Raw genomic sequence first — 26,505 nt, 5'->3', positions numbered from 1 at the left:
TATTTCTGAATCCTCTAGAAATATTAGTATTACAAACCAAACACTCAAAACTGGAAAAACTACATTTCAGCCTGTAACTCTCATATGGGAATAAAATAAGATTAGAACAAAACCAAAATTGACAATTTTTTTAAAATGTCAGTAAGTTTAAATTGTTATGGTACTACCATACAATTCCTTTTTTGATTCTTGGAAATACTGAAAAGCACATTTTTAAAGTATATTTCAGCTACTTGGTAAATACACAAATTTTTTTTGTAGATAAGACTGGGTGAAGAAATCCAAGAGATACTATAATTTCAAACTGTATTTTTGCTCAAACTGAGGTTATAACATTACAAAGTCTTCCCACCAACTAAGGAGCCAAAGAGGCTGTTCATTGTCTGATTTGGCTCAAGTGGTGGGACTCATGGCATTGGCCTTCATGAGAGTTGGTGGGAAACCAACTTCAACTGGGTCATATTCAAAATTTGAGCATGATACGGATATATCTGATTGTTTTGTGTAAGAACTTATTTATGGAGAGATTTATTTGGAGAGATAAGATATCTAAAAGTAAACTAGCTTTACATTATATTTTAATTCTCTAACAAATCATCTTGATTTTTCCATGACAGGCAATTTTCAACATATTTGTACACAAAACTTTGATTAAAGGAAATGAGCCATTCAGTGACTCAGAGAGAACTTTTGGCATTAAAGAAAGAAAAGTCACTATCTGCAGACTTACCTGTGATGTCTCCAATTAGTGAAAACCTTTCAATAACTCAAACACAGGTTAACTGAATGTGGTTTACTAATTAACAAGCCAAATGCTATGAACAAAAAAAGTTCAATACCCATTATAGACCTTTGCACCATATAGTATAAGACTAAATTTCTAACTGTAAACTATCATTTTGTACATTTTTAATGAATAACAATTATGAGATTAATGTGTTAATCTGGGACAGAAAGAAAGCAGGCCATGTGCCTAAAAAAAAAAAAAAACAGATGACATATCTACAAGTTCTATTTCTCTTTTTTTCCTATGGGTAAACTGGTATCTTTAGCAGGAATAAAAATCAATGAGAGTAGGGGTACCTGGGTGGCTCAGGAGGGTAGGCATCCATCTCGAGCTCAGGTAATGATCAGGGTCCTGGGATTAAGTCCTGTGAGCTCCCTGTTCAGCTGGGAACCTACTTCTCCTCTGCTGCTCACCCTGCTTGTGCTCTCTTGCTTTGTGCTAAATAAATAAATAAAATCTTTTAAAAAAATCAGTGGGAGTATATATCTAAGGTCTCTTTTTTTTCATTTAGCCTAAAGGCATATGGAAAAAGAGAAATTATGATTAGATTTTACTAACCATGAGAGGACCTTTAAAAACTTTAAAGGAAAGTGAAATTTTTATGAGGTCATAGATCTTTCAAAATATTTTCCAAAGTTGTCATCTTTGGTATTGTGCTTCACATTTCGGGAGCTTGGATGCCAATCTGCACCCCAACATCATGGAACTATTTGAAATATTAGATTTCCTTACAATGCCAAACAATGTCTAAAATTTAGGAGGAAATAGCATATCTGGGGGATGCTAGTAAATAAAGCTTATGTTCATGGTCCTCACTGAAGATAGGGCCCTAAAAGATACTATAATATAGACTTCAATTATGTTTCAATTAACAGAATCGTGATCGCTTGCTATTTTATGTAGCACTAACAATACGGAAGCAAAAATTAACTTTGATGGATTGAAAAACATCTTGGTAAGATCATTATTTCCTTGATTACTTAGTTTTATAAAGCCATAAACTAAAAAGTCTTTCAAAAGTGATTAGTACACCTACCTGATTCCAGGCAGGATTATACCTAGATTATTTAGTACATTGGTCAGGGCGGTGGGGGGGGGGATACATAAAATACAACACATCAGTTATGATCACCTCTAGTTCCAAAGATTTTATTGTCGGGAAACACTTTGTATATATCATTATAAGCTTTCTGACCCATACTAACCCCAGAACACTAAAGTCTGGACAATAAGGTTGGTTCTAAGATGAATCATTTTGTACACAATCATCTACAGGCCAAGCTTTTAATAGTAGCACAATAACACTAAAACATTATTTTTATGGCAGAAAAAAATGTAGTATTTATTTCCCCAAAATTTCCACTGCATTTGTTAGTTACATTTTTTCAAGACAGAAAATGAAGCACTTAAGAAGTATAAAGATTTATCGACACAAATAAAGTGAAATATGAGCAATGTGGCCTTGTAAGAGCACTGGTCCAAAGGTTTCCAGATGACTGTGACTAATAAGCCACAATATTTCAGGCAAGTGACTTGGCCTCTCACTTACTATTTTTAAACAGTAAAATTGGGGGGCACCTGGGTGGCTCAGTCAGTTAAGTGTCTGCCTTTGGCTCAGGTCATGATCCCATGGTCCTGGGATAGAGCCCCACATAGGGCTCTCTGCTCAGTGAGGAGCCTGCTTCCCCCTCTCCCTCTTCCACTCTCCCTGCTCGTGCTTGCTTCCTCTCCCTGTAGAGTAAATAAGTAAAATCTTTTTAAAAATCAATTTTAAAAGAAGATAAAAAATAATATACTCACCACTTTTTATGCTTTCATTAAAAAGTTTTATCAAACTTTTTCTTCTACTGAAGGAGGCATCAAAAGCAAAATTTCCTGAGGCCAAGAGAAAACTATTGGAAGAAAACCATTCAAACTAATTCTTACTACACAGAGCTAAAGAAATTGGGATGGCTTAAGATGAAAAGGAAGCATGCTCTATCTACTACTCTTAACATGAAAAGTCATTATGGAGAAGGTGTTAACCAGTCATTCTACACTATAACAAGATGAAAGAATTTTTAAACATTACCAGAAATACTTGTAAAACTTAGCAGGATAGGCCACACTTGGGATTATTGAGAACGTTTCATTATGTGGATAGGTACTGAAACAGTCAGAGAGAGGGCATATATACTGAGGATCTTTAAGAATAGAAAAGATAATTTATCCTAAATGGCTTGGCCTCACCTTTCTAAAACCGGAGTACTTGACAATTGACCTTTGAGATCACTTCAGGCACTTGGATTTTATAGTTTTTTGCAGAAAAGAGAAGGACATTCTTAGACCAACTATGGCTTATAATTTCTTATTTTATTACCCTAATTGTAATTTTAACACATCACTTTTTGCCAAATTAATAAGAATATTTTAGAAGAAGATGAGAAGCTCTGCATTCAATAATGAGTTCAATGCCAATCCAATCACTTCAACCAGGGCAGTTTTGATACAGATTAGCTATGAAACGATCACTTTTCTAACCTAGTTTAATACACACAATGAATACTATTGGCTTTTCATTTCTAAAGGTAAGCATAATTGCACATGTCTGGCCAGATATAATTAAGTCTGAAAAGCTGAAACATTTTAGCCAGTATTCAGAAGAAAAAAATGTAATAGTACATTTCATTATTAAATGTTACATGCCTTATAAAATGCCACAAAAGAGACTTTTCATTTTTAAAAGATTATTGGTTATATTCAAACTGACCTTCTAGACCATTAGGTAGAATTTGTTTCCTTGGAGCACTGAAAGTGATACGGCCCTCATCATTTAACTGCTGATCTCTTGGTTCCCACATATTCCAGAACTAGAATTTGGCCTGCTGAGTTCTGGCAAGCGTTGTGTTGGTATCAAGCAAACTCCCTTCCAAAAAAGTGTTGGATAGCACCACCATAACTCTGAGTTATACTGAAATCCAAATGTGAATTTCCTGGAACACATATGGGAACATGCAGTCAACAGATTTTTGAAACTGCATACCAGCACTTTGCTTTGCCTCTACAAGTGCTTGCCTATCTTGGAAGAAAATCTATTAAAATCTTTTCCAATGGGTTCAGAGAGAAAATATTGAAACTAAAACGGCCACTTCGCTAGTCAGCATCAAAGTTTTCTATCCTAACTTCCATACGAACCTGGATGAATATAAAATGTTTACTCTGTATATGTGAGAGGGCACTATCAGAAATAGCAAAGGATCAGAGGGACATTGACAGAACTGCAATCATCATCATTATCTTCCATGCAAATTTTCTTAAATTCAGCCTTTTTATCCTTCATACTCAGGACAAAGTGGAGTCTTAATACCTAAATTTGCTGTTTTGTGCTTTTGCTCAATAAAAGGTTTTGGTAAAGGCTGTTGTACATTGCATTTTCTTAAACTGATTGAAACATGAATTTCCATATATTTTAAATATTCTTTTCACTTATCCATTTTCTACCACCTTCTACCTCTCATATCCAAAGCAATTCCTTATTCCCTATCCCAAACATGGTCTCCACTCTTCAGATTTCAGGTACTTGAAAAGAAATGACAAAGTTGAGGAAACAATTCAGCTTCTTTCTGATGTGTCATACCAATAATTGAGAAAGTTAGATTAACTCGCAAAATGCTTAGTCTGTTCTCTGTAATTAATCACTGGGTTTCTGATTGGTGCAGAGTGTTTTCTGATCTGGGTTTGCTCAGTTCCTCAGGCAACCCTGGGCTTCTTAAATTATGACAAATTGATTCTAGCACAGGGCCTAATACCTACGTGGAAGAAGGGAGGACAAAGGGAATTAAATATGGAAATACCTTCTCTAAAATCTGATAAATACAGTAGAAATCATACCTCTCCCTAGAATAAAAATTATTTTCAAAATAGGGTCATATATTTTCCTAAATGAAATTCATCATGCATAATCTAAAAAATATAAACAAACTTTTAAGGACAATAGACTGGTATCTAGGACTGATGTTGATGGGGATGAGTCTCAGAGCAAAAATCAGAATTGACAGGCCTCTGTTGAGCAAGCTAGACACATTTACATGAATCCAGGTCAGCTGATATAAAGTGACTATTTTCTGTCACCACACCTAGTCCCAAAGTTCTGGGGGGCTTTTTAATGTGTTTTACTCACAAGATGACCAGCTGATAAAATGCCTCTTGGTCTGAAGTTGTAGGGAAAACTGTTATTTTAGATAAGAGGTTTGAAGCATGCTTAGGTTGTGTAATGGGGAGAGAGACTGTCTCGGGTAGAGCCTATGTGGAATGCACAGCTCAGAGTCAGACAGTCCTATGTACAGGTCTGGGAGATATCAGGCCAGCTCGCCAGATGTTTATTTGAGTAGAGGCAAGGGAACTCCTTGAACAGAGTCCATCCTAATGGGTAAGAGCCAACTGCATAGACTTGACCAAATAAAAACAACTTAGTTGGTCAATGGGTTTGGTAGTAAGTGTGATAGTACAATAAGGAGTCTACTACTGATCAAATTTGTCTCCTCACTCAACCTGATGTATGAGTTTTAGGGATCAAGCCCCTCATTGGGCTCCAGGCCCTCATTGGGCTCCATGCTCAGCGGGGAGTCTGCTTCCAGATGCTCTCTTTCCCTCTCCTCCCTCCATTTCATCCTCATGCACACTCTCTCTAAAATAAATAAATACATATTTTTTTAAAAAAAGAAACAAATCATTAAAAGTTTTCAAATCTCAGAGAAAAGGTGAGGATCAGGGAACTGGTGAGTAGAAGTAAAAATAAAAGAAAATTTAGGTCGGGGGAAAAAGTGTGTTTATAACATATCATCTACAATACTTTTCCGATAACTGGGCTACTTAGGAGATACTTTACTTGAAAGTGTTAACAATCTTAACCCAGTAGAAGCATTTGTAGCCCTTTCACTGATATCATCTAGCCCAGGGTATGTTTGGAGAAACAACCCCCAAATCTCATACATTTTGTTTAGCTAGGAAAAATCCTTGAAGGATGAGGGAATCTTAGCCATTGCTCTGTTTTATTTCACCACTTCAATTACACATCTTTTTAAAAATGTGATCCAACATTACCAGATTCAGAAAAAAAAAAAAAAAAAACTGGGGTCAGAACATTTGGGAAGTAAAAGAGAAAGTTAGTGTTCAATATGCCAAACTCAGGCCTCAGAGGAGGGTCTTCCTTCTAATCATCCGATGGGCTTGAAGGTTATATACTTTTAAATCAACAGGTGTTTATCTCATAAAACCCAAATATTATACTATTTTAACAACCTCCTTGGCAGCCCTAAGGATACTTAGGATAAAATAGGAGGAAAAACTCTCCTGTCCCTGGGGCAATGATTTCAGCTGGCTTGACCACGTCTGTGTGCAGGTTTTTTAAGTAGAATAGTGATGAGGAAGATAAAGTGATGGCCTTTCTTGCTTTGTGAAACATTTACTAGATGAAGACATCAACTATACAGATGTCAACATCTGGCCCCTCCCAGCACCCTCTGTTCTGAAGAGAGTTCAAACCCTTTCTAAAGCAAAGAGTATCACCACCCCACAAGGAGCCACAGTGAGGAAATCATAGTTAGATCCGTGTGCAAAACAAAACACTGCCTACTCCAATGTGTTCAATACATATATATTTTTTTAAGATTTTATTTATTTATTTGAGAGAGAAAGACAGCACGAGAGAGTGAGTATGAATGAAGAAGAGAGTGGAGGGCAGAAGGAGAGGGAGATGCACTCAATGGGGAGCCCAACGTGGAGTCTGATCCCAGGATCTCCGGATCATGACCCCAGCTGAAGGCAGATGCTTAACAGACTGAGCCATCCAGTTGCTATGATGTGTGTCTTCTATATTTTATTTGAATGGGCCATTTTTAAGCAGTCTAGTACCGAATTAAAGTTTAAATACACTCTAGGTAGGGAAGCCTGGGTGGCTCAGCAGTTGAGCATCTGCCTTTGGCTCAGGGCATGATCCAAGAGTTCTAAGATCAAGTCCCCCATCAGGCTCCCTGCATGGAGCCTGCTTCTCCCTCTGCCTGTGTCTCTGCCTCTCTCTCTCTCTCTCTCTCTCTCTCTGTGTGTCTCTCATGAATAAATAAATAAAATCTTTAAATAAATAAATTATAGGTATAACATCCTTTTCTATACTGAGCACTGGCTCATCTCACTTAAGAGAGTTAAAAAATGCCAAATTAGGTTTTACTTATTATTATTATTATTATTATTATTATTATTATTTTTAGTAATCTCTCTACCCAGTGTGGGGCTTGAACTCACAACCCCGAGTCACATGCTTTACTGACTGAGCCAGCCAGGTGCCCTTGTAAATATAAATTTAATATGCACTGCACACCTGATATGGTCAAGATACTGTGCTAATAAATCAAGGATGGGAGAGGTACAGGGAGGAATAAGATGTGGCCTCTGCATGAAATAGCTCACAATCTATTCCAGATACAGATACAAAGTCATTAACCCTAAAACCAGGCATTCAGTGATAAGTGAGATGACAGTAGCCACAGAATATGGTAAGAGAATAGACAATTGAGCTGACCTTAGAATTCAAGGATAAGTTTTCCCTTTGGATGGAAGGATATTGCAGGCAGAAAGGTAAGCATAGACCAAATCATGGAGACATGAAGAAAATGTATCAAAATTAAAATGTTTCTTGTTCTCCTTGGCCAGACAAGCTTGGGGGATCAGTGAAGGGATATTTTCAGGATTGTTTTTTCTCCACATACTCTGGGGAATTCTTAGATCCCAGTAGAAGTTGTCTGACATGCAATAAAGCCACAAAGGAAGAAATATAAGTGACTAATAAATATATTTTAAATTCAACCTAACTGGATAGCAAAGAAACGCAATATTTATGTCTCACTTATCAATAATATAAATATTAACAATACTCTGATTTGGCAAGAATGTGCAGGAAATGGACAATTTTTTTGTATTTCTTCGGATATATCCTAAAGAAATCATCAATAGCCTACAGGGAAATATATTAACAAAGAGATTCACCAGGATATCATTTAGTAGTAATGAAAAGATTGGGAAAAAATCAAATGTCCAACAATAAGAAAGAGGTTAAATAAATTAGTATACAAATAAAATATAAAATATGACACAGTCATTAAATATACTGAAGAATATTTGATGAGAAGGACTTACGTGCATGATTTATGTTAACGAAAAAATTATGTCTACACATACAGAGACAGAAAACTATGTGAATGCATACAAAAATAGTGGCGTCTTACATCAGTGGTAGATATGATAGTGATTTTTGTTTTCTTTTTCTGCTCGTCCACATTTTCTAAAATTTCTAAAATGAATAAGCAATGATTTTATATCAAGAAAAATTATTTACCCATCTGTGCAAAAAAAGCAGAAATACAGTTGTCAGTTCCTGTATTAGAAAAAGAGCAAGGTACCTTATGGTAGTGAGCACAATTTTCCTTCTGCCAGTGTAAGGAAACACTAGAAGAAGGAGGGGGAGGGGGTTACACTCTCTTTTAATGAATAATAATCATTTATCATAGTGTGAAGTTATTGCTCTCTCTCATTTTCCAATTGCTTCGCTCAGCCACACACACAGAATCTGCCCCCCGACACAGAATTGAAGAGACAACTTCCAGTACTGGAAGGTGTAGTACTCCTCTCCAGTACTGCCTCCCACTAGGCCATTCTGTTAGGGATCTAAGGAAACATCCTAACTCTTTGAAGTTGCTAGATATGTCTGTATTTATACCATGGCAAAATACACAGAGTCGTGTTCAACCAAATTAGGGAAAATATTCGATTCCACGACATTATTTTAAAATATATTCAAACTCTCTGCATTTTTCCTCAGCATTTAACAAACCCTGTAGTTTATTGATTACAGAGGAGGTACGGTCTCTTTCAGTGGGCTTTGGACTTAGTTAGGAAGTAAATGTCAAGACACACATGTGTCATTATGTAGGTATGTGAGGAAGTGAATTTAACTTCTTTAATCAAGGCCTTGTGGCAAATAGTATAGAAATATTGCTTGGTTTTAGAGTTGATTTTCCTGAAGAATCTTAGCAGTTCTCTTGAAATTAAAAACATTCATTTTACTAGTTCGGAGTACTTGGTAAATTTGTTAGGAAAAAAGTGAGATACTGCCAATATAGTTTACTTAAAAAGTTCTGTGTCCTTCCTTTCCTTAACATGATAGGGGATTATAAACAAAAAGCATAGTTTTCTTTTTGACTTTCGATAGTGAAAATATAAAGATAGTTTCATGAAAAATAAAGCTTGTAGATTTCACCAAAAAAAAGGCCATACATCATATGTACAGTCAGTACTGCTCTAACCTAGATTCATATTCCTAAAAATCCTCACAATGCAAAATTGTTGAACAAAAACAGGGCTCATGGGGGAAATGAGCATATTAGTGACACATTACTCAAAAACCTTGTTAGTTACACATTTTTAAAAATATTGAAATCACTTATATGACTTCCATGCATGCAATCCCAATCAAAATCCCAGAAAGATTTTTCTGGGTATCTGTAAACTGGTTCTAAAGTTTATATGGAGAGGGAGAACAACAAAATTGGAGGACAGATACCACCTGCTTTCTAAACTTACTATAAAGCTACAGTAATCAAGACTGTGGTATTGGTGAAAGAATAGACAATTAGATCACTGGAACAGAATTGAAAAACCAGATATAAACCTCCATATGTATAGTCAACTGATTTTTTTAAGGATTTTATTTATTTATTTGAGAGAGAGACACACACAGAGATAGTAACAGAGATAGTGAGAGACAGCATGAGCAAGGAGGAGAGGGAGAAGCAGGCTCCCCACTGAGCAGGGAGCACAAAATGGAGCTTGATCCAAGGACCCCAGGATCATGACCTGAGCCAAAGGCAGAAAGGCACCCTCAAGTGATTTTTTTAAATGAGTAGAAGCAATGCAATGCAGCAAAAATAGTCTCTTCAAGGGCCACCTGTGTGGTTGAGTATCTGCCTTTGGCTCAGAGTGTGATCCTGGGGTCCTAGGATCAAGTCCCACATCGGGCTCCCCGTAGGGAGTCTGCTTCTCTCTCTGCCTATGTCTCTGCCTCTCTCTGTGTGTCTTTCATGATTTCATTTATTTAAATTAAAATCTTTTTAAAAAATAGTCTCTTCAACAAATGATACTGGAACAACTGGGTGTACACATGCAAGAAAATGAAACTAGACACAGAGTTTAGCCCCTCCACAAAAATTAACTGAAAATGGATCATAGACCTAAATGTAAAATACAAAACTATATAATTCCTAGATGATAACAGAAAACCTAGATGACCTTGGGTTTGATGATACCTTTTTAAATACGAAATCAAAAACACAATCCAAAAAAGAAATCATTGATAAGCTGGGCCTCATTAAAATTAAAAACTTCTGGGGGCGCCTGGGTGGCTCAGGGGGCTAAGCATCTACCTTTAGCTTAAGTCATAACCTTGGGTTCCTGGGATCGAGCCCTGCATCAGTCTCCCTGCTCAGTAGAGAGCCTGCCTCTCCCTCTGCCTCTCCCTCTGTTTGTGTGCTCTCTCTCTCTCTGTATCAGATAAATAAAAATCTCTTTAAAAAAATTAAAAACTTCTGCTCTGTGAAAGACAATATCAAGAATTAGAAGGCGAGCCACAGACTGGAAGAAAATATTTGCAAAAGATAAATCTGATAAAGGACTTGGCCAAAATATACAAAGAATTTTTTAAATTCAGCAGTAATAAAACAACTGGATTTTAAAATGGGCTAAAGACTTCAATAGACATCTCATCAAAGAAGATATACAGACAAAAAATGAGCATTTAAAAGGAAGCTCCACATGGTATGTTATCAGTGAAATGAAAATTGAAACAATGAGATATCATTATAAACCTATTAAAATGGCCCAAATCTGGAACACTGACAATATCAGATGCCATCAAGGAGTACAATAACAGGAACTCTCATTCATTGCTAGTGGGAACACAAAATGGCACAGTCTCTTTGGGAGACAGTTTGGTTGTTTCTTGCAAAACTAAACATACTCTTACCATACGATCTGGCAATCACACTCCTTGGTATTTACCCAAAGGAGTTGAAAACTTATGTCCATACAAAAACATGCACACAGATGTTTAGAGGAGCTTTATTAATAATTGCCAAATCTTGAGAGTAACTAGGATATCTTTCAAGAGGTGAGAGGATAAATAAAATGTGGTACCTCCAGACAATGTAATATTATTTAACGCTAAAAAGAAATGAGCTATTGGGCAGCCCGGGTGGCTCAGTGGTTTAGCGCCACCTTCAGCCCAGGGCATGATCTTGGAGACACAGGATCGAGACCCACGTCGGGCTCCTTGTGTGGAGCCTGCTTCTCCCTCTGCCTGTCTGTGTGTGTGTGTGTGTGTGTGTGTGTGTGTGTGTGTGTGTCTCATGAATAAATAAGTAAAATCTTAAAAAAAAAAAAAAGAAATGAGCTATCAAGTCATGAAAAGACAAGGAGGAAACTTAAATGCATATTACTAATTGAAAGAAGCTAATCCAAGAAGGATCAATACTGTATGATTCCAACTATATGACATTCTGGAAAAGAAAAAACTAGATACAACAAAAAAGATCAGTTTTGGTTGCAGGGAAAGATGAATAGATTGAGCACGGAGGATTTTATGGCAGTAAAAATAGTAGAATATTATAATGATGGGTATATGTTCTCTACATTTGTCCAAACCCATTGAATGTGCAACACCAAGAGTATTGCACATTGAATGTGCAACACCAAGAGTAAACCCTTAGGTAAACCACGGACATTTGCTGATTATAATGTGTCAGTGTAGGTTCATAGTTGGTCAAAAATGTACCATTTTGGTGAGTAATGTTACTAATGGGGGAAGACACTAAGTGCAGAGGCAGTGGGTATATGGGAAATTTCCATACTATCCTCAATTTTCTTGGAATTAAATTACTCTAAAAAAATTAAGTCATTGAAAAAATAGAATCCTAATAAAAATGTAGCATTTCTTAAATGATCAAAAATATATAATATTACAACAAATATGGTATTTTACTCTGAAAAAAAAGTCCTGAAGCTTTCTTGTAGATGCGGGCATCTGAACGGTTGTAGCTTGTGAGATACTGTGTGGTAATGGTATTAAAATTATCCTGAATTGGACAACTTTAAGTTATAACACTAGATGTAGATGAATGTGACTCATAACACACACAGTAAACTGAGATAGCTGGTAGGTGTTTGAAGTGTCCACATGTGTGCACTTTGTGTATTCCTATATGGTTTTGTTGATACCATGTGATTTTTTGCATCCAAATAGTGTTTTTTGCAGACAGAAGTGTACATTAGTAAATGCACATTCACATTATGCTCAAATTGTTCCCTAATACATCAAGCATTTTAGAACAAATTCACACTCTCAAATGCTTTCTCTGCATCTAATGAGAGGATCATATGGTTCTTGGTTTTTCTCTTACTGATATGATGAATCACACTGATTGTTTTATGAGTGTTGAACCAGCCTTGTGTCCCAGGGGTAAATCCTACTTGGTCATGGTGAATAATTTTCTTAATGTACTGTTGGATCCTATTGGCCAGTATCTTGTTGAGAATTTTTGCATCCATGTTCATCAGGGATATTGGTCTGTAATTCTCCTTTTTGGTTGGGTCTTTGTCTGGTTTTGGAATTGAGGTGATGCTGGCCTCATAGAATGAATTTGGAAGTACTCCATCTCTTTCTATCTTTCCAAACAGCTTTAGGAGAATAGGTATGGTTTCTTCTTTAAACGTTTGATAAAATTCCCCTGGGAAGCCATCTGGCCCTGGACTCTTGTGTCTTGGGAGGTTTTTGATGACTGCTTCAATTTCCTCCCTGGTTATTGGCCTGTTCAGGTTTTCTATTTCTTCCTGTTCCAGTTTTGGTAGTTTGTGGCTTTCCAGGAATGCGTCCATTTCTTCTAGATTGCCTAATTTATTGGCGTATAGCTGTTCATAATATGTTTTTAAAATCATTTGTATTTCCTTGGTGTTGGTAGTGATCTCTCCTTTCTCATTCATGATTTTATTAATTTGAGTCTTCTCTCTCTTCTTTTTAATAAGGCTGGCTAATGGTTTATCTATTTTATTAATTCTTTCAAAGAACCAACTCCTGGTTCTGTTGATCTGTTCCACAGTTTTTCTGGTCTTGATTTCGTTGAGTTCTGCTTGAATCTTTATTAATTCTCATCTTCTCCTGGGTATAGGATCTATCTGCTGTTTTTTCTCTAGCTCCTTTATGTGTAAGTTTAGCTTTTGTATTTGAGTTCTTTCCAGTTTTTGAATGGATGCTTGTATTGCGATGTATTTCCCCCTTAGGACTGCTTTTGCTGCATCCCAAAGATTTTGAATGGTTGTATCTTCATTCTCATTAGTTTCCATGAATCTTTTTAATTCTTCCTTAATTTCCTGGTTGACCCTTTCATCTTTTAGCAGGATGGTCCTTAACCTCCATGTGTTTGAGGTCTTCCAAACTTCTTGTTGTGATTTAGTTCTAATTTCAAGGCATTACGGTCTGAGAATATGCAGGGGACAATCCCAATCTTTTGGTATCGGTTCAGACCAAATTCACACTCTCAAAACAAAGACATTTGCTCATGGTTAGTAACCTTGTGTGACAGACACTGGGTTGATTCAACTACTGTAAAATTCCAACCTTATTTTTGCTTACCTATAGTATAGAGGGTGAAAAAAATTAAAATGCAATTGAAGCTATAAGATGCCATGTGACACAGTTCTTGTTAATTACATCAAGCAGTAAGACAGTCTGATCAATGAGGCATAAACACTTGGGCATAAATTAATCCTTAGTATAAATGAGCATAATGCCCCATTTGATGATTATGTCAGACAGCAGCTCTTACTAAAATCCTCCTCTCCTACGATATCCCAGTAGGCCAAATCACTGGTACTGCCCACAGATGACAGTACAGAATGCTGATGATTAGCTCTATAGTCAGAAAATATGCATTAAAATAAATCTGGTTGCAAATGATGTGATTTGTATATGAATACTCACAGAAGCTTTATCCATAAGTCAAATGTGGAAACAATCCAAATGTCCATCAACAGGTGAGTAGGTAAACAAATTATGGTTTACCCAAACAACAGAGGACTATTCACTATTCAATTTAATTAATATCCTTTTAATTGAATATTCCTATTCAATTAAAAGGAAAGGAATATGATTTTTGGAATACCTCAGATAAATCTTGGGAGCATGATTCTGAGTGAAAGAAATCAGATACAAAATATTTCATATTACATTAGTCCATTTATATGAAATTCTAGGAAACACAGTCTCCTCTGGAGAGATAAACTAGATCAGTACCTGCCTGGGGCCTGGGAAAAAAGTGAATATGGGCTTAAAAGGGGCAAAGGAGAACTTTTTTAGTTAATGGAAATGTTCTATATTTTTATTTGATAGAGGTTACATGATTGCATCTTTTTAAAAACTCACCAAACTATACATCTAAAATGTGTGCTATTAATTGCAAGAAAATGATACCTCATTAAAGTTGATTTTTAAAAATATCAAACTAGCCAAACTAGTTAATATTTTTGAGACTCTTTGGCCAACAATTCAAGCTCTGATTCTCATGATCTTGATGTTCAGGATATCCAGTATTGCCAGAAAGGCAGAAATTATAGATTATGTTCATATAAAGTTATTACAGCTCACCTTATGATTTTGAGTGTTTCTCTCCTAATTTTAGACATTATCTAACTTCAGTTCAACATGTCAAAGTACTACAAAGAACTCATTAATATATTCAGTCACTCCCAACAGGTTTAAGCTGCCTTTCTTTGACAATCTCCCAAGAAACCTCTAAATGACCCAAGACCTGGAGACTTCATTTTTTGGAAAAGAAAAATGCTTTAAAATTATGTTCAAAAGGATCTTGTCATATATTTTTTTACCTCTTGCAAGTTCTAGTGTATCAATTTTTATTTATGTCTCCCTGCTAAAAAAGAAAACATAAGGAATTATATAAAGTATTCTCCTATTGGGAGATTTAAAAGTGAGAATTTTTAGGAGTCCTCCAAAAACAAAATAATTTTCAGGAGGTTGTAGTACCCACCAAAGTCCTGGGACCAAATTGACAACCTCAGGAAAGAAGAGCTTCCATCCGAGACTCACTAAATAATACTCAAGTGACCACAAACACAGATCATCAAATTTGCTTGCTTTTTCCCACCACCATTTTCCTACTTTGTCACTTATTCTTCCCTTTTTGCTAGCTTAAATTTCTGAGTTGTTAACAGAACTAACATGTAACTATGATATCTGTAAGAGATTAACATGTAACTATGATATTTATAGAGCCTCTTTATCTAATGCTGATTTTTGCATCCTTAGCCACTCCTTGGTGGCATATTTTACCAAAATCATCAACAAATTGTAGCCAGGTAATGAACTCATACTAAGGACTGACTAAAGATATAGATTTATTCATGTATTATAAGAAACTGGTATTAAAGGAAGCTGGATGGCACTCCTTTAGTACTAATTCCTTGTAATACATCAGAAAATCTCCTGGGAATTTGTACTAAGTGACATTGTAGAGGAAAAATACCACAACAGTAAAAGGAGAAGGAGAATAGGGGGAAGAAGAAGAGGAAGAAGTAGAAATCTAAAACTCTCTTTCATGTTATACCTTGATATGAAGGAGCTTCTTCACCAATTAAATTTGAGGATTTTTTTTTTACTTTGGTAACCAAAGTCTCACAGAAATAAGACTAGGAAATAACTAAGGAATATTGGGTGCATATGTGGTGGCTATCTCACTTTCACAGACCTTACAAATAAGGATCACTACTTAGACTCAACATCAAGCTCTTTTGCTTTACATCTACTTGATAATCTCTATACTAAAAAAGGGATTGTCTGGTACAGTACTATTTTTATTATGTGGTAATAAAACATTACACTACTCTTTGAAAATTTCACAAGGGTATTTTGGTTAAAAAGGGATCATGGTCTTTAATGACCAGTGATATAAAATATCCAGCCAAAAGCCTATCGGCTACTGCTCTTCAGTAAGATAAGGATTTGTTGTATCAATAAACTGATGACTTCAGGATTAAGCTCATTTCAGCTCTTGGGTCTTCTCAGGAAAGAGAAAGACAGACAAAAGAAAGGAAAAGAGAAAACGGAGAAAGAGAACTTTGGAAAATTTAACTGTAGAAGGGAAAAAAATTATGTCTGGATTGGAATCCAAAAAATGTCACCCCTGAAGAGGAATTTGGACTGTTCTCTTCTGTCCCAAACCTCTCATTTTTATTCACTATGGAAGACTCCAAGAATGAGGAGAATCCCACATGCGATTAGAATTGCAGGACACCTATACAATATTTATAAGTCATAAAACCTTTTGCCCAAGTTGTTCATGAAGTCGAACAAGCAGTAATTCAAAATACAGCCCTGTTAAATGTAATACTGATGACTCAAGGGTCAACATATATTGTCATATCCCTACAAATCTCTCTGGGATCTTTAATATAACTAAACAGACCCAGGAAATAAATAAAGAAAATATTAAATTAAGCATTTTTTTCCATTCCCCTATATCAAGTGCTGTGTGGTCCATAGGGATTGGGAATGAGATGTGTTCTCTTCATGTAATCAGAGTTCTAGGATCCTGGCTTAAAAGAGGCCTACAACCCTAATGATCTTTCTCTAAGTATTTGCTTTTGTTACAGAGTTCAAATAAACTTTAGAGTCATAAATATTGCTGTATAGCCACCATCCAGTCAAGTGATTCAACAAAATAATAGGAAAATGACTCCTCCAAAATGCAATACATAAGCCAACACCTCAAACAGTATTACAGATCTGGATCAGCCATGTCTCCAGATGGCAGTGGTCTATATCTTCCAGCTCAAGTTGAAAAATTACCACAAAGTGAAGAACTAAGAATTGAGTCTACCTGTGTGGTCTTAGTTCCCATCCCACAAATTATTTATGTTCTCATAGGTACAGACACTCACGTGTCCTAGTAAATCCTTCAAACATGTTTTGGGATTGTAGGAAAGGATCTAATACTTGTTCTATGAAGCTCTAAGTACCTAGGTCAAGAGGGAAAAAATGAGAGGTAATCTGGTATACTATACTAGCTAAATAAAAAGTCTAAGTCGTCCAAAACATTATATAGACTTTTAGAGCCACATATTCAAACATGTCATGATTGACTCAGCCCCTTGCTCTTCAAAAATTATTAATTAAATGAAACTCAATTTATCTCTGTGAGGTCCTCAAGATGAATCTCACAAAATAGAGTATTTTGAAAGGACATCAGACGTTGGAGAATATTTTTCATAGCCTTTCACTGAAAGTTTTTGAGACTGAATAGATGTTGGTAGACTAACAATCTAGGTTCTGCATATTATTCACCATGCTATAAAAAGTTTAAAAAAACATAAAGTCCAAAGGAATTTTCTCACTATGTAATTTCTTCCAAAAGTTAAACAAAAACTTTGATGTAATCTTTTATAGAACCTAATTTATTAGTTATTCAAGGTTAACAACTTTTAAATACATTTTAATAATATTTCTTCAAGGCCATAAAAAATACATTTGTCTTTTACTGATACCAACATTTTATCAGTATTCGCCATGTTTCATTACTTGGAAATTGCTATTTCCTAAAAGATAATATTTCACGTTACACAACACCACCACCCACCACTCATCCATCCTCCACCATTATAGACATTTTCCTATTGTTTACCTTTTATTTCAAGCAAAAACTATGTAAAACAAAGATGACTTTGATATGGTTTTCTTATTAAAATTATCTAGAACACATGGACGTGGATCTTAGTGTCTTACCTGAACGTCGTTCTACAGGACATTTAACAACACTTTTGTGTCTAGCTGCTCATTTCTGCACTCAAGAAGGATTCTATGAAGTGTCACCATGGGCACCAGCATGGCGCTTTTGATCAGGAATCAATTTTTTCCATATACTTTCCATTTCTGTAGAGAATGGAATAAAAGTAGAAGGGTGGGAGAATCAGTTTCAAAAACAAAAAAGATTGTTAAGACAACAACTACATTACAATGACTCATTTTCCATTATTTTCAGCTTAGAATTTCCAGCCTAGAAAGATCTTTATATACTTAAAAATGTACTTAGAGATGAAAGAAATTTCTATAGCCACTAGATGTCATTGTGATGTCATTCAAATATTGATAGACAACATACTCTGATAAACTTAAAAAGAAAGATTCATATTTTTTTCTGAAGAAAACATGAAATGTTGTCATTATCTTGAAAATAGTGACAAAACCATCAGGGAAAAGCTAAAGGTCCTATTATCTGCTGAAAAGAATTCTCCAAACCTTGGGAAAACAATTAATGGTTTATTTGACATCATTCTTGTTTTATTACTTCAGGAGATGCTGTTCATTCTACATGTATGTTTTAATTCTGAAATTTTCAGCTGCTACTGCTATTACTTTCCTGACTTTAAATGGAAGGAAAAATGGATGTGTGAAAGTTGAAGGTAAATTCAAGTGAAGAAGAAAAGGGAGAAAGATAAAGAGGTTCTTATCTCATAGTCTCTATGAGTTACAGTGAAGACAGGGTACATTTTTTAAAAGTGAAGGAAGAAATGGTGTATAACTGATTAACAAAGAGAGGTGAAGGTTTGATGTATCTTCTGTAGGTAATAGAAGAGGATTATGGACTATGTTACATGTAATACGCTTCCTAAAATTCATATGTTGAAGCCCTAACCCCTAGTGTGACTGTATTTGGAGATGGGGTCTTTGGAGAGGTAAATAAGGATAAATGAGGTTATATGGGTGGGGCCCTAACCCATTAGGACTAGTGTCCTTACAAGAAGATGGAGAAACAACCAAGGACATGTGTGCACAGAGAAAAGAGCATATAAGGACACAGTGAGGAGGTGGCCATCAGCAAACCAAGGAGAGAGATCTCAAGAGAAACCAAATTTGCCAACACCTTGATCTTGGATTTCTAGTCTTCAGACTGTGAGAAAACAAATTTCTATTGTTTAAGCCGCCCAGTTTGGTATTTTGGTACAGTAGCCCCAGAAGACTAATACAAAGAGGTATATAATTAGGTGAAAATAGAATGATTACCTGTGGAGTTAACATTAGAAAACATAATTTTCAATAATACTATGGCAGATAATGAAGTGACCTCAATATGTATTCTCCTCTTCCTCACTAGGAAATGTGATTTCATTCAGAGCAGCAGTGTGCTGGTTAAAGCATATGCTGGATACATATTGTTGGATTCATACATACATAGGTACAGACACTTTTTCTGGTACTTCCTTTCTTTTCTCCTGCCTGTTCTTTGGATGTGAGGCTGAAGATGACACACTGCTTTTGGCCTTGAAGAAATCATGAGATTACTATGGGAATTAAAACCAAATGATAAGGAGAGCAGGACAGAAAGGAGTTCAGAATACTAATGGCATAGCAGAACTATTGTATCAGCCCTGGACTGTCAACCTCTGGATTTATTACTCTTATTAAAAGAATAATTGTCTTATTTGGTTAAGCCATTGTACTTGAGTTTCTGTGCCATGCACTCAACTGCAATCTTTGACTGACAGTGATGCCAACTTTGATGCCAACAGATTTACCCAAGACTGAAATTTTAGTAGGCATTATATTGTAGGAAGACTAAGAATAAATATGTTGAATTAATTGACCAGAGACAAGTAGAAGTTCAATCTAAATTATGTAGTATACAGAAATAGAAGGGAAAGTGTATAAGGAAGGCCTAGTTTAATTGGGAAAATTTAAAGGAAAAAGGAGGTCTTTAAAAAGATGGGGAATGGATGTGGAGCAAATAAGTAAATGAAATGACCAGAAAAACAAAAGTGTGATCAGAATGATATATTGGAGTTTAAGATTTTATAATGGATTTTACTCATACTATAATGGAAATCACTCATATGTGTAATTTAAGAAACAAAACAAATGAACAATGGAGGAAAAGGGAGCGATAAATAAAAAAAACAGACTCATAAATACAGAGAGCAAACTGGTGGTTGCCAGTTTGTGGGAAAGGATCCAAATAGAAGGGAAAGTGTATAAGGAAGGCCTAGTTTAATTAGGAAAATTAAAAAGAAATATGGGTGAAATAGAAACTAATATAAAACACTGTACATTAATTATAATTGAACTTGAAAAAAAAATATTTCACAATGAAATAGTTCCAGAGAGCAACAATTTTCATGATATGGCCATTAGTAAGAGTGGTCAAAGTGAAGAAATTAAAGATAGCATTGAGATCAAGGAGAGTGTCATCCACATAGACAATGATGATAGGCAGGAAATATGGCAGGATATGAGATAAAAAGGAAGATTACAAGCTTTATGCTGAAAGGTTTAATGAAATCTGTAAATGTTATCAATAGATGACAATGTGGAAAGTAGAGAGCAGTATAGCTAGATTATATAAATTTCAAGAACATAAACTTTTATGGGATGACAGAGCAACAAGCAGCTAAGAATACATATTTTCTTCCCAATCTCTCAGTATTTGGAAGTAGATTCCACTTCCCTCCCCAATTCTCTTTTAAACATATATCCACTAAATGTTTATTATATAAATAAAGAATGATTACTATCTCAATCCTAATTGCATTCAATCCCCTGCCAAGAAGCCCTCTGGATACTTGGAAGCAGCTAATGATAAATTCCTAATTTCCCATTTTCTTAAGAAACAGAGCAGTCGGCCATTTTAGAAAGGTTTAAGACTGGAAAAAAAAAAATGCACCTGGGCTTCAGCGATGGTGATGTGTCCCTACTGTAATGGAATTTTCATCAATTAAACATATTTACCATTTTAGGACCTATTTGACTGGATGTTCTTTCCTTCAAGTGGAAATAATCATACTTCCCAGTTAGGCCTTGAAGTGAAACCTTCCTTCAATGCTTCTTCCTAATGAGGAACTAGATTTCCAGTGTCACTATTTCTAACGTCAATCTCTTTCTTCTCAACTGACTCTTCAATGAATCTTTGTAAATGATTTGGTCTTGCTTTTGCAACTCTACCACAATCAACAGTTTTTATTTTCATTCGCTAATGCTATATTGTTTACCTAACACATCCTTTTAACTCTAATTATATAAAGCTTATTTTCAGTAACTATCATTTCTCCCTTGAAATGTGGTGAAAGTACCAGACGTAAAGGCACATATCTCTTTGCTTACCCTACTTTATGGAACCCTACATAATCTGCTTTTACCTACCTCTCCCATGTCTACTCATAGCACTTTCCGAGTAGGTAACTACAGCTCAGCACACTGACCTTTAGTTTCCTTAGCAGCCACACTTGTTTCTAATTTATTTTACCTGGAGTGCTCTACCCACCTTATCCTCCCAGGTTTGGTTCCTCCTTATTATGAGGACCTTAATGGAAATATCCCTGTTCAGAGACTTTCCTGACCACCTAAACAAGCAAGTCACCACTCTTTATAGTACCATGTAGCTCTTTGCATCTCATTTATCACCACCTGTGGTAGGTGGAATAATGGCCCTTCAAAGAAGTCAACATCCTCATCCCCATATCTGTGAACATGTTACCTTACAAGGCAAGTGAGTCTTTACATGTGATTAAGTGAAGAATCTTGAGATGGGGAGACTAGCCTGGACTAAACAGTTGGGCCCAATAAAATCACAAGGATCCTACCAGAAAGAAGCAGAAGGTTTAGGGTCAGAGAAAGGAGACATTATGATAAGAGTAGAAGTTTACATTGTGAAGATGGAGAAGGTGTCACAGGTCAAAGAATGAAGATAGGTAGGAGCTGGGTACTCTCCTAGTTACCCCAGAGGAAACAAAACTCAGCTGATACCGTGATCTCAGCCCAATGAAATCCGTTTCAGATTTCAATGAAATCCATTTCAGATTTCTGACTTACACAACTACAAGACAGTAAGTTTGTGCTATTTTAAGTCACTAGGTTTAAGGTAATTTCTTATACTGGCACTAGAAAAACTAATACCCTATATGACATTTTTCTTGTTTTATTCATTTATTTTTTAACACCTGTCTTCCTTTAAAACTCTATAACAAGAGCCTTGGTTTTTCTTTTGTTTTGTTGTTTTTTTTTTTCCAAGATTTTACTTATTGAATTGAGACAGAGAGAGAGAAAGCACACCAGGGTGATGGGCAGAGGGAGATGGAGAAGCAGATTCCCCCCTAAGCAGGGAGCCAGATGCTGGAATTAATCCTAGGACACTGAGATCATGACCTGAGCCAGGGGCAGACACTTAACCCACCGAGCCATCCAGGTGCCCCAAGAGCTTTGTTTTTTATATTTATTCCACATCTGAGAGCAGTGCCTAGAACGTAGGAAGCACTCATTAAAATTGAATTGAGTGAATAATTGCTTTTTGGTACATGAAATTTGTATTTTGTCTACCAAAAACTTTTATTCTTTCTCTAGACACAAAAATTTTATGCTTTCTAACTGTGAAAGGGAAAAAAATGTTTGGCAGAGATAAAAATCCATTAGCCATTCTAATCTGAATATTGGAGGACTGATACCTAAGAGTTTCCTATGTTAAGAATATGTTCCTTTTCATTCTGACTCACCTTCCTTATAAAAAGAATGTCATCTTGCCTTGGTATTTGTAACCCTTTGCCATGCATGTGCTGTTGGTTTTTAATCCGAGTCTCCAGATCTCCATGTAATCTATTAACCAAAGAATTGACATAATTACTTTTAGAGCTATGGAGTGTGGTGGAACTGCCATCAATTTATCCAGGGTTTATTTGGGATTAAAAAGTTCTTTTGCTACAGATGATTATTATAAGGATGTATCTGTATGTGAAAACTTCTGGAAATACTGATTTTAAAAGATTTTAACATTTGTAAGTTTCAGCATCTATGTAAAGGGATAATTTCGCTTCTACGTTTAGACTAAGAGACTTATAGACTAATGTACCATTTATGAACTTTCATGAGAGGGATTCATTAGACCATGTCAAAAACATTTCCAAGTTTTCTTACCCATTTACATAATTTCCCCTGGATCATATGTATCCAGAGCTTGGGCTGATGGGTTAGAGTTAAGAGGCTGATTTGGAGTGGACTCCAACTTTAAAGGTTATCTTTTTCCAACTAGATTTTTACCAGTTCTGTTCTCATAGATTCCTCTTATTTCTAATCAAAATCTTATTGTCAGTAACTGACCTCAGTCTTGTCTATATGCAATGTTTATAACCTTCAAAATCCTGGTCAAGGAAGGATTACAAAGAAACAAAAAAACTAGCCTTAATTAGACTGTGAATGAGATATTAAAATGGAACATAAAAAACGCTTTTCAGGAACTTATCAACCTTAAATATTATTAGAAACTTTATTCTGTTCCAAAAGCCTCAGTATAATCAATTCCTTTGGAAGTCTTTGGACTTAACCATAGGATCAATAGCAACAACATACTTGGAGGACATAATCATAAGTTATAACTGTATTTAAAAAGAAATAAGATTGTGAAACACAAATTTCAATCAATGACTATCAATACTAATTCTGATTTATCATCTCTATTATTTCAAATTTTGTAAACTCATCTATGGCCAGGATCCAGTTATTTTTCCTTTTTTTCCTACTTCTTATAGTTCAACTAAATACAAATCATAAATAAAAAACAAAGAGAAGATATTTTGCACCAGATTTTCCCAAAATCTGTTCAAATTCATTAACTCCAATAACTCCTGTAAGCCCAGGGCATAGTCATCCTGTATCAGTCCCATGTAGCACCTCTTTTGGTTCCTATTGACTCAGATAAGTACTTCAAACAGCATCTGCCACCCACCCTCTCCTAACCTTTTACTCTCATGATTCCTCCAATCTTCATCACTCTGGCTTCATATAAGGATGTTTTCCCTCTTTCTACTCACTGAACCTATGAACTAAGCCTGGCTCCTCTCTCTCTCTCTCTCTCTCTCTCTCTCTGTCTCTCGTTAATACTAGCTATATCTCAATAAAGCATTTACCAAAACAAACAAAAACACAGTACTAGTGTATAGATCATTGTTTTCTTCTCAGGTTGCAAATTTCAAGAACTCAGCAGGCTAATGCTACAGCTGATTTGTCTGGATAATCCCAAGAGATGTTCCCCTTCAAATCTCCCCGCAATCAATTTTCACTGTGAAGTTGATTCATTTATTTCAAAGAATGGTCAACTAATGACTTAAACTATCACAGTCATTCTCTTATGATTGAGAAACTTCCTGGCACATTATTTGATAACTTTTACATTCAAAATGCTTTCAAATCATACAGAGGGATTTTTCACTTGCAAGTGGATGTGATAAATTGGATTGGTTTTAAAAGAAAGTAAAGTGGGAAAGAGTGGAGTATACATAGGTTTTGCTGGAATTTATTCTGGATTTCCAGATAGTGGTAAGAACTAAAAGTGTCTGAAAGAAATCTTTAGCTTTTTTGGATACAATACAGACAAAAAAAAAAAAAATACTGCAGGCAGTTAACTACTTACCTTCTGTTACATTTTTTAATGGATTTATTGAGATATAATTCATATACCATAAAATTTAACCATTTAAAGTGTAACAATGTGTCTTATTTTTTAGTACATACAGAATTGTACAATCATCACCACAATCAATTTTAGAACATTTTCATCACTCCAAAAAGAAACCCTATGCTCATTAACAATCACTTCCTATTTCCTCCCAGCCACTCACCCCTCCTCCAAGCCGTGGCAAGCACCAATCTCGTTTCTGGCCCTCTACATTTGCCTATTCTGGAAATTTCATACAAGTGATATCCATTCAATATGCAAGGACCTTCATGACCAGCTACTTTAACTAAGAATAATGTTTTCAAGTCTCATTCGTGTTATAGCATGTATCATTACTTCATTCCTTTTCTTAGAAGTAAAAAAACTTTACATTTTTATAGGGATTTTAGTCTCATAAAAAAACTGAGTGGAAAGTACAGTGAGTTCTCATATAGTGTCTCTCATTCCCAGCACACAATTTTCCCTATTATTAACAACTTGTGTTAGTGTGGCACATTTGTTAAAATTGATAAATCATTTTAATACATTTTTATTAACTAAAGTTCATAAATTACACTAGGGTTCACATTTTGTATTGTACATTCTATGGGTCTTGACAGATGTATAATGACATATATCCACCATTCCATTATAATATAGAATAGTTTCATTGCCCTAAAAATTCCACACTATACTAGTTCATTCTTTCTTCTCACAAGCCTCTGACAAACACTGATATTTTTATTTTTATTTATTTTTATTAGATTTATCTTTTACTGGAAAAGATAAAACTATTTAGCTGAAAATACTCCATGGTATAAGGATATTTTCTTTTAGTATGACATACTGCATTTTATTAATTCATCAGTTGTTGTATGGACATTTATGTTTCCAATTTTGGCTATTATAAATAATACCACTATGAACAGTCATGTATAAGTATTGTTTGAACATATACTTCTATTTATCTTGACCAAAATGATGGTCACATGACAACTCTTTAATATTTCCAAAAACTAGTAATTTTTCAAAGTAAATGTACCATTTTACATTCCCATCAACAATATATGAGAGCATTACTTTCCTCACATCCTCCCCAATTCTTGACATTATCTTTTTTATTTTAGTCATCTTAATGGGTATAAAGTGTTATTCCATTTACTCTTCATTTGCATTTCCCCAGGGGCTAACATGTTGAGCATCTTTTCATAGCTTCTAGGTCATTTTTGTATCTTCTTTACAGAAATGTCAATTCAGATCCTTTGCCCACTGTTTACTTGGGCTATTCATCTTTATATTATTAAATTGTAGGTGTTCTTTATACATTCTTGATAAAAGCCCATTTCAGATATATGATTTGCAAATATTTTTTTCCCATTCTGAAGGTTGTCCTTTCACTTTCTTGATGGTGTCTCTTGAGGCATAAATATTTTTATTTTGATGATGTCCAGTTCATCTATTTTTTAAAGATTTATTTATTTATTTATTTATTTATTTATTTATTTATTTATTTATTTATTTTAGAGAGAAAGAGAGAGAGCACAAGTGGGAGAGGGAGAATCTCAAGCTGACTCCTCACTGAGCATGGAGCCTGAAGCGGGACTTGATCCCAAAACCCTGAGATCATGACCTGAGCTACAATCAGGAATGAGATGTTTAACTGGCCGTGCCACTCAGGTGCCCTTCATTCTTTTTTTTTTTAATTGGTTGTGCTTTTGGTAGTTAAAAGCCCAAAGTTTGGAGATAGACAAACCAATTTTTCAACCTAGGAACTTCACTTATGAAGTCTGTGAATGTGGGCATTTTGCTTAACTTCCACAAGCCTCATTATAATCCCCATCAAAATCCTAGCTGGTTATTTGGGGAAATAATTTGTCAGTACGAGAGACAATCTTTATGATTAATATGTATGCTTAGTACTTTTTGTTTTTGCTATTCAAAATTAAATGCACTTTTCTTTATTCATTGTTACATTGTAGAAGAACAACTTTGTTGATCTACATTTAGCACTAATAGAAGAATGTAGATATCATACAGATAGAACAAGATGGAAGGAGGAGAGAGCACAAAAAGGATAAATTAAGCAAAGGCCCTCAGATATAATTACTGTCATCCCATTTTTTTACCCTATAAAGTACTGGAAAATGTTTTTTAGGC

The 26,505-nt window shown here is 35.3% G+C and overlaps 1 long non-coding RNA gene across 2 annotated transcripts; it reads right to left on the bottom strand.

Moving 5' to 3' along the window:
* Positions 1-1,925: 1,925 nt before the first annotated feature.
* Positions 1,926-24,210, bottom strand: LOC112644536 (uncharacterized). 2 transcript variants are annotated; one of them, XR_003126461.3, is made up of 4 exons: positions 22,415-24,210; positions 17,661-17,807; positions 3,537-3,759; positions 1,926-2,518 (listed from the first exon to the last, which is right to left on the bottom strand). It is a non-coding gene; the product is annotated as an uncharacterized LOC112644536 (long non-coding RNA). The 2 variants fall into 2 exon arrangements; XR_007413459.1 differs by lacking the exon at positions 1,926-2,518 and adding an exon at positions 2,594-2,679.
* Positions 24,211-26,505: the final 2,295 nt, after the last annotated feature.

Source organism: Canis lupus, chromosome 1, assembly GCF_003254725.2.
Source record: "Canis lupus dingo isolate Sandy chromosome 1, ASM325472v2, whole genome shotgun sequence".
Taxonomy (NCBI): Eukaryota; Metazoa; Chordata; class Mammalia; order Carnivora; family Canidae; genus Canis; species Canis lupus.
The sequence above is the reverse complement of the archived record's forward strand: the minus strand, read 5'-3'. Positions and strand labels throughout refer to the sequence as shown.